The sequence below is a fragment of the Heloderma suspectum genome, chromosome 2 (genome assembly GCF_057233095.1).
Source record: "Heloderma suspectum isolate Gila_16-S chromosome 2, 16-S_ref, whole genome shotgun sequence".
NCBI lineage: Eukaryota > Metazoa > Chordata > Lepidosauria > Squamata > Helodermatidae > Heloderma > Heloderma suspectum.
In genome coordinates this window covers 330825106-330833872 of record NC_139459.1, presented here as the reverse complement: position 1 = coordinate 330833872, position 8767 = coordinate 330825106, and positions in this window count along the sequence as shown.

Genomic DNA, 8767 nt, shown 5'->3' with positions numbered 1-8767 from the left:
AATGCTTATTTGAAGGGACATGGTGCTGTTACAACTATAAACAAATAAAGCAACCCTGCTTATATTTACACACACACACACACACACACACACACACACACACAGAAACAGCATTGTATTTATTTATTTAGCGTATTTTTAATCCTTCCAATAACACATTCGCTGGGCAGATTAAAAAAGCTAAAAGAATAAAATACAATACAAAACCACAAAAGCTAAAAGAATTAAATACAATATAAAACAACAAACAACACAGAAATAAATATAAAATATATAAAACAGCCATATAACGTAAAAAAGGGGGGGGGAAGGTTCCTCCTGTGCAAGCACCGAGTCATTGCTGATCCCTAGAGGGACACCACTTTCCCTGGCGTTTTCATGGCAGACTATAGTGGGGTGGTTCGCCATTGCCTTCCCCAGTCGTGACTACCTTTCCCCCAGCAAGCTGGGTACTCACTTTACCGACCTCGGAAGGATGGAAGGCTGAGTCGACCTGAGCCGGCTACCTGGGACCCAGCTTCTGCTGGGATCGAACTCAGGTCATGGGGAGAGTTTCGGTTGCAATACTGCCGCCTACCACTCTGCGCCACACGAGGCTCTAAAACCTAAAAAACTAAACTCTAAAACACCTGGAAGAAAAGAAAGATCTTTGCCTGGCACTAAAAAGATAACAGTGTAGGCACCAGGTGAACCTCTCTGAGGAGGGCATTCCATAAATGGAGTGCCCCAACTAAGAAGGTTCTCTTCCTTGTATCCATCCACCTAACTTCCTTCAGTAGGGGCACTCAGAGGAGGGCCTCTGAAGATGACATCAGGGCCCAAACAGGTACATATGGGAGGAGACGGTCCTTTAAATATTTTGGTCCCAAGCAGTTTAGGGCCTTAAAGGTCAACACCAATACTTTGAATTGGGCTTGGAAAAGGTCTGGAAACCAGTGTAGCTGGTGAAGCATTGGTATCACATGATCACGTTGACCACTCCCAGTTAGTAGCCTAGCAGCTCTCTTTTGAACTAATTGAAATTTCAAAGCTATTTTCAAAGGCAGCCGCATGTACATCACATAACGTAATGTACATTACATAATGTACATATTGTAATGTAACTTCCTAGTTAGTAATCTGACCAGGAAGTTACCAGATAACTGTCACCAGGCTACCTCTGTCCAAATAGGGAAACAGCTGGTATATCAACCAAAGCTAATAAAAGGTGCTTTTATTAGCCACCTGTGCCTCAGGTGACAATGATGAAGCCAGGAGCACCCACAAGCTGTGTAGCTGATCTTTCAGGGGGAGCACATCTACACAACTGGGCAGAAAAACCACCCACTGGATTGAGCTTCCATTTATTGGCCTTCATCCAGTCCATTACCCTGCTCAGGCACCAATTCAGGACATTCACTGCATTACTTGGATTAGATACAAAGGAGAGGTTAAGTTGCATGTGATCTGCGTATTGATGAAACCTCAGATCTGAACTCCACATAACCTCCCCCAGCAGTTTCATATAGAAGTTAAATAGCATAGGGGATAAAACTGATCCCTGTGGAACCCTGTGACATAACTGATATGAGAAACAGTCCCCCAGCACTGCCTTCTGGAAATGTCCATTAGGAATGGAACCATTGTAGAACAGTGCCCCTAACTCACAACCCAAACACCCAGTCCAGAAGGTTACCATAGTCAATGATATCAAAAGCCACTAAGATATCTAAGCGAACCAACAGGGTCACACTCCCCCTGTCTCTTTTTTGGAAAAGGTGATCCCAGAGAGCAAGAGTTTTAGTCCCAAAACCAGGCTTAAAGCTAGATTGAAATGGATCTCAGAAATCAGCTTGTGCAAGAATGCTTGGAGCTGATTGGCAACCACTTGCTTGAACACTTGCCCATGAAGGGGACGTTAGCAACCAGCCTATAGTTGTCTCCACTATGTCTTACAACATTTATTTTCATTCTAAGTTATTGTCCAGCTTGGCAGGAAAAACAGGGCTTCAACCCATAACAGCAAGCAGGCTTCTACATGCATTAAGTCTGTGTTGAAAATTATGGGTATGATTATATCTTCTACTGGGTCAGCTTAGAGGGGCATTGGAATATGCAACACACTTTTGAGTTTTATGCAACTGTTCATCAGACAGATTGGAAAGGCAGCAACATTTCAGGAATATGGAGATCAAGCTATGTGACAAGTGACTGAACATATTTGCATTGTTGATCATGGGCAATTTGCAAAACTAGGTGACAAATGACATTTGCATTGTACAGAGCACTCTGCGTGACAGGTAGGAGTTTAGCAACAGTTAAAATCGTTTCAAAATCCCCTATTTAAGCCACTGTCTGTTATACTGGAAAAAATGTGGTGTTCTCATTCCAAGCGTGGTGTTCTCATTCCAAGGCACAAGAAAAGCCCTGCAGGATCAGACCAAAGAGGATCCATCTTGTCCAGCATCCTGTTTCACACAGTGGCCAAGCAGATACCTCCAGAAAGTCCACAAGCCAGACATGAAGGCATGACTTTGGGAAGTTTTATGTAGATGTCCTACTCCCCAACAGAAATGTACCCATTCTTGCTCATGGTTATCTTGAGTTCCAAGTGTATGGGCTGTCTGACCTCACATACAGAATGTTCTTTTCAGGAAATATATACAAAGCGTTCAAAAAACTTACCTAGGAAATAAAGTTCAGGAGAAGGAGAATGTAGTAGTTATTCCCTTCTCCATGGTCTGGCAAAATGATGAGGGTAGCATGGTTGAAAAAATTAGGAACAGATGGAAGGGGCATTCAGCAGCTGGCTGTTTATGGCCTTATGTAAGCCCAACACTTAGCATAAATGCACCATTAGCCATATGGGCAGACCAGTCCTGAATAAGATACATAATAATATATTTAACAGGGAATGAAAAACATGACTCATAGGCTATTTTCAATCTGGGCCGTTAGGTTTGTAGTAGGTTTTTTCTCTGCAGGACACTGAATATATCACAGAAAGAATGATAAACCTTCCCCCTTTTGCAAAAAAGGGTAAAGGAATTCTCAGCTTTGACACTATGTGGTTCTTAGTTTTATCAACAATTCAAGAGAGGGTGGTTTGCTAAGAACACTTTCTTTTAGGCTACCTGAGAAGACTCTTTTTCAGACAATATTCCAGCTTGTTCCTCTGCAATTCTGCATCTTAGCTATACTTACCCTTTCATTTAGTATACATGGTAATAGAACCTTCCAGCACATATCTTCTTACCTGGCCCTTACTAGGGCGATGCATGGACTCCCCAATTTGCTTCAGATGCCAATGCATAACTACTGAATCAGCCCCACTTCACTTTGGACTGATTTGGACCCAATCCAATTCGCTTCGGATACGAAGCAAGATTCGGATATCCAAATTATTCGGGTTTTACATTTCGCCATTGACTTGCATTGGAAAACAGAAGTGACCATAACTTTTTCTGTTTTTATGATAAATACATGAAATTTGGGGACCTGGCAGCCCCCATGGAGCAGACACTTTGGCCCAGTAGTTTTTGTGCTAGGCACAGGTAAAATGTGCTGTTCTCAGAAACTCCAACCAAAGCTAATAAAGGGATAATCAGAGAAGTCAGGTGTTTAAGAGATGATTAGGAGGAGGTCACTATCCCTAATCTCTGGTGTAGGTTTTTTTGAAGCACAAAATAACCCCTCTCCCCTAGTATTTTCCTATTCAGCTTCACACTAGATGACCTCAGGCTCTCTTTGGCTGAATGGACTACATATTACCTAGGAAAACAGGTCTGCCCTAGACCAGGATGCACTATCCAGACTGGGGGCACGCCAGCCTGGCTACTGGTGCTGCTGGTCCCACCAGCACGGCGCCCACCTCTGCTGCTGCCAAGACCCCTTAGATGGCTCATATTGGGCTTGCTTTGCACCACAGTATACAAATTGTGTAGTGCTTTGCCCACTATATATTATATATTATCTATTGTATAAAATGTATAATAAATGTGTAGTGCTTTGCCCACTACATTGTATGGACTTGTGTGTAGTGCTTTGCGCACATGCACAGCACACATACACGAGCAAAAGAAAAGGAGAACCAGAAAGAAAAACTACCTACAAGCGGGGGGGGGGGGGAGTACCCTATAAAGCCTAACAGAAGATAAAAGTTTTTGTTTGTTTGTTGTATATATATACTTTTAGAAAGATAAGATTTGAAATGGGAAGGGAAGGAATACAGAAACTGAGAAGGGGGGGACCCAAAGAACAAGGCAAGAAAAGTACTTTTTAATGTGTGGTTTTGTTTTTTGTTTTTTTTTTAAAGAAAGAATCTAGAAAAGAAAGAAAGGGAAGACTAATAGGAATAGTAGAATTGAGAAGGGCTGGGTTGGGAAGGAAGAACAACAAGTGAAGCTGCAGTAGAACACACACACCACACAGTTCTAGCTGGCCAACTCTCTCTCTAGCCAACTCTTTCTCACAGTGAAATGAAAGCAGACAAATCTCCTGTTATATACAGCATTACCCCCCCCACCACCACTGTCACTGATTGGATACTACTGGGTTAAGTTCAGCCCTAATCTGGCATCTAGAGTTGCCATTCGCCAAGGCTCACTATTCCCTTTCTTCCTCTCCCTTTCCCCCCCTCTATCCTCCTCCTCACCCCCTCCGTGATCTTTCACAAGTTTATGCATTTTGGAGACAGGATGTCTGGGCTTCAGAATAGCTCTGAATCTCCGAGGCACTTCAGCTTCACTTCAGACCACCTCAGGGCTATTCTGACCCATTTCAGAGCTTAACGAAGCACCTCCAAAGAACTCCAATTTGCTTCAGGATTCAGATTCAGCTCTGAAGAGGTGCACAGCCCTAGCCCTTACCTCTCTATTAGTTGCAAATGTGCAATGGGAGAAAAATAGTTCAAACAGACAGATAGACCCTGGAACAGCACAATGAAGAAAACACTACTGCTCCCTTATTTCTCCTCACTTCTGCTTTGGATATGGCAGTTCATCCACCTTTGGGGTCCGATCTACATTGCGTCCGCCATCGCAATGAATTCAGTGTCCTGTCGGGTTAAACGCTCTCGCATTAAAACGTGATTATCTACACTCACCCATTTTCCCCGTTGCAGTGCTTCATCGAATGCGCAAGCTCGGTTCACACTTGAGCGCTGTGTTGTTTTCCTGGTCTTAAAGATGGAGGCTCTCATTGGAGGATAAGAAACTCTTCCTGTTTCTGCTGATTCCATGCCTACCACACACACAGCTCTAGATGGCCCCATTTCGTCTTCCGGCTACTGATCGCATAGCTTCCTCAGCACTCAGTGTTACCTCAGCAACAAGCAAAGGGCTGGATGTGCGCATGCTTGTCTGATCTCGGAAGCTAAGAAGGGTCGGCCCCGATCAATAGTTGGATGGGCAATCGCCTGGGAATCAGGCTTCCTGCATTGAGCAGGGGTTTGGTCTATCCCTTCAAATGAGACTAAGTTTTACCCCCTTCTGTCTGCCGCTTCAGCTTTGTTTGTTTTTTTTAATTAAGGCGTTATCTTCAAAGAATCATGGCTTCTCCACAATTTTTTTTTCTAATTCAGGCATGATCTTCGAAGATTTGAAAATTTGAAGATTTAAAGCTTCAAATCTTTGAATTTTCGAATCTTCAAAGATCATGCCTGAATTAGAAAAAAAAATCGCGGAGAAGCCATGATTCTTTGAAGATAATGCCTTAATTTTTTTTTTAAAGGCCGAAGTGAGGGATAGAAGGAGGTAAAACTTTGTCTCATTTGAAGGAATAGAACAATCCCCTACTCAGTGCAGGAAGCCTGATTCCCAGGCGGTTGCCCATCCAACTATTGACTGGGGCCGACCCTGCTTAGCTTCTGAGATCAGGCAAGCACGCGCACATCCAGCCCTTTGCTTGTTGCTGAGGAAACATTGAGTGCTGAGGAAGCTATGTGATCAGTAGCTGGAAGACGATATGGAGCCGTCGAGAGCTGTGATTGGACAGGAGGGAAATACAAACACCGCCATATATGGACAGGCAGAAGAGGGGACTACGACCAGATACGGTAGCGAAGGCAGAAAATCAGAGCACAGTAAGGCGAAATACCGGGATATCAGAGTATTGAAAGTGGGAGCACGGAAGCGGGAAATTCTGGTTCCAATTCGAGGTGGGTAGTGTATAGTGTGAAAGATGGGCAGCGAAACCTCATTGGAGGTGAAAAAACCCGTAAGTGTAGATTGGCCCTGGATCTGCTAGGTAGGTAGACAAGCAGCAGGATTGTAACTATTTTTCAGTGCAATCCCAAGCATGTTTACTCAGCAGTAGTTCACACTGTGTTCTGTGGAGCTCGCTTCCAGAGTAAGCATGCATAGGACTATTACTCATTTCTGAACTGAACTGCTATTTATCTCTTATTAACTAAATATATATCATATGTGTTCAGAATTCCAGGTCAGTTACCTATTTACCAGTAAGTTAATTCTTACAGGGTTGGATCCAGATTTAAGCTACAGATTTAACTGTGCTGGTGGAAGCCATGGCAGCCCCTCCAGCCCTCTGAAAATGCTACAGAGAGTCAGGAGACCTTGCTGAATGAGGTGAATTGTGACATGGCAGAGAGCATGGACCCCCAAAATATCAGGAAGAGGGACCTGGCAAGTGGAGCCCTTCCTCTCAAGGAAGACAGATCCTGGATCCAACCCATAATCATTATTTTATCAGCTGGCATCACTTACCCTCCACTCACCCCCGCCCTGGTTTTTTCCTATATGGATGTGTTCTAAATTATGAAGTATTGGTTGCATTACTCTATGGTTCTGAATTATTCTTAGCAGGGCCTCTGATATATTGATGAAAAGCCGTTGCATACAACATTCATCACATCTGTCTTCACTTTGCCACATACTTATCTGTCTCTCAAAATGTTGCATATGAAATCAAACAACTTATCTTTTTAAATTTTTGCTCACTATCTAAACTGTTTCATCAATCCTACAGATGTCCATTTCACACATTAAACACAGAGGCAATCCAGGTTACCACTCAGTATACAAGAAATAAGGAGCTGCAGCCAATCATACATCCCTGCCAAACATATATATCTCCTCCTCTCAAAAAATATTAATTGGTGGGTTCACACAACGTGCTAACCTGCCATGGGTTATCATGTTGTTTGAACGCAGCGTGTTTTCAGCAGGGTGGGTTATCGTCTGAATGCAGTTCATTTTCCGCAGGATGGCTTGTTAACCATGCAGTGTGGTTTATTTTTCTTGAACAAGCCACCTTGAGAACCCACGGTTTGTTGAGTTGTTCAGGTTGGTTAACAAGCCACACTGCATGGTTAATGAACAACCCTAAAGAAAATGCACTGCGTTCAGACAATAACCCGCCCTGTGGAAAACACGCTGCTTTCAGACAACACGATAACTCACAGTTCAACCCACATTTAATCACCGAGTGTGGGTTAGCGTGTCTGTGAACCCAGTCTGTAATTAGTCTGTAATCTATTTAGGAGTTTTAGGCTATTATCTTATACTCACGTATCTGGGAATAAGCCCTATTGAACACAGTGGGACTTACATCTGAGTAAACAGGTATGGGTTTGTGCTGCTAACAAGATTAACTGAAATCCATCATCATAAGATGGCATCTTCAATGACATAATAGATGCCCATTAATTATTGCTGAATACCTGCTCTTTCAGCTTGGACTAACATGTAAATTATCTAATCTATATTTACCCATAAGCAGTATCATCCATGCCCTACAGAACAGTCCGTATCATTCAGATTATAAATGTGACATAGAGAACTGAAGCTAAGAAAGTTAGCGACACTGCATGGTTAATTAACAACCCTAAAGAAAATGCACGGCGTTCAGACAACACAATAACCCACCCTGTGGAAAACACGCTGCTTTCAGACAACACAATAACTCACAGTTCAACCCACATTTAATCACCGAGTGATTACACAGGATCAAATAGTTGGAAGGGAATTTGCAGGATTCTATTTTCACCTGCTTGCAGCAGCAGGATTCCCTAGAGTATGCCATACCTAACAAATCAAGACCACGAAATCTTTCCAGCAAAGGAAATTCCATAACTTTCCTTAGACAACTTGTCCTAGTTGCCTAACTGTTCTTAAAGTTGTGAAGTGTTCTTCAAATATAGCTACATTTATATTGCTTCAGTGCGAAATCATTGCTTCGTGTCTACTCCTTGGAGCCCTTGGTAAACATTCTCCCTCTTTTATGAAATCCGTGTATATTTTTGAAAAAGTAACATGCCTCCCTCTCCCTGGCCAAAAATTTGCTCATTTTTCACCTTTTCCTCATGACATTTGTTCTAAATGCTTAATCATTTTCATTGATTTTCCTTTCCAGATATGCTTGCAGGCAAGGAATAGTTTAATAAAGCAGTTTGCTTAAAACAAGTGGCTTGCTAAAGGAAATCAAAATTAAAACAAAACAGGTAGCTAGCTAATCTGCTCAGGGAGAAAAATCTTTCCCATCACAAGAGTAACATATAAAGAAGGTAATGCAGTTTCTTCTGAGGCCATTTACACCTTAACTAGCTTCTAGACCTAAAAGGTTTCACAGAAAAGATATGATATATTGAACTACTTGTCAGAAAAGAGAAGAATCATTGCTGAAACATTCTGTGAGCTATTAATCTTATACAGTCATTCTTTAATGCCTTTGTTGTAGGGGAGAAGTTCCTGTGCCTAAATTCTGTAAATTGCAAATACGTTCAGTAGATTGCAACTTTTACCCATCCTTGAGCAGTCATTTGTCTACT